The following is a 798-nucleotide window of genomic DNA, read 5'->3' as shown; positions in this document are numbered from 1 at the left end:
GGGGACAAAGAGGGAATTTCCTGCTGCATTAGCTACTATGAGTACAGCAACAACCTGTTATACTCAGAACAGGCTAAAAAGTTAGGCAAGCCAAGCCTACTTCAACATTTTTGGGATGTGTTGTAGAAAAATATTTTCCCAAATTTCATCTGATTTCTGTCCGTAAGTGCCATATGATCCTGCACAAAGCCAGCTTGAGAATTGGAGAAGGTTCAGTGAGACTTTTGAGGCAGGATATACCTCAAAAGTAAGTGTGTGTGTTTGTGTGGGTGGATGTGTATGAGGAGTGAAAGGAAGGAGAGGAGAGAGAGGGGGAGAATTAAAGGAAAGGAGATCATCAGGATCTATCGAGAAGTAGAAAATGGCTACACATTCCTTCCGACTTCACTCACAGTCAATAACAGTATCATGTTCTAGGATATCACCAGAAATCAGACGGCTACTTTTTCACTGACTTCCAAATGAAACCCTAGATTCCTTGCCATGGCTCAGAACTTGCCTCCGTTAATAAGGAGGTCATACAAGTTACCGGCAACTTAGTGAAATTCATGAAACAGCTCGGTTTTTTTTTTATAAATCATTCAGGTACAAAATAATTATTTAAAATAATAGATTTGTCATCACGTGTATGCTTGGTAGTCATCATCTTTAATAAAGATTAATTTGCTAATATGTGGATATTACAGTAACTCTGTAGATATTCTACTATAATTTAGTCATTAATGTGTGCCCCATTATCTTAAAACATTAAGATAATTTCAATAAGAACGCTGTTTCTCTACCTCTCACTCTCTTTCC

General features: G+C 37.7%; 1 protein-coding gene across 1 annotated transcript in view; it reads right to left on the bottom strand.

Moving 5' to 3' along the window:
- Window positions 1-798, bottom strand: part of LOC102385477 (teneurin-2) — an 818,212-nt gene that overhangs the window by 529,291 nt on the left and 288,123 nt on the right. The window lies entirely within an intron of this gene.

The sequence above is a fragment of the Alligator sinensis genome, unplaced genomic scaffold (assembly GCF_000455745.1).
Source record: "Alligator sinensis unplaced genomic scaffold, ASM45574v1 scaffold7_1, whole genome shotgun sequence".
In the NCBI taxonomy this organism is placed as follows: domain Eukaryota; kingdom Metazoa; phylum Chordata; order Crocodylia; family Alligatoridae; genus Alligator; species Alligator sinensis.
The sequence above is the reverse complement of the archived record's forward strand: the minus strand, read 5'-3'. Positions and strand labels throughout refer to the sequence as shown.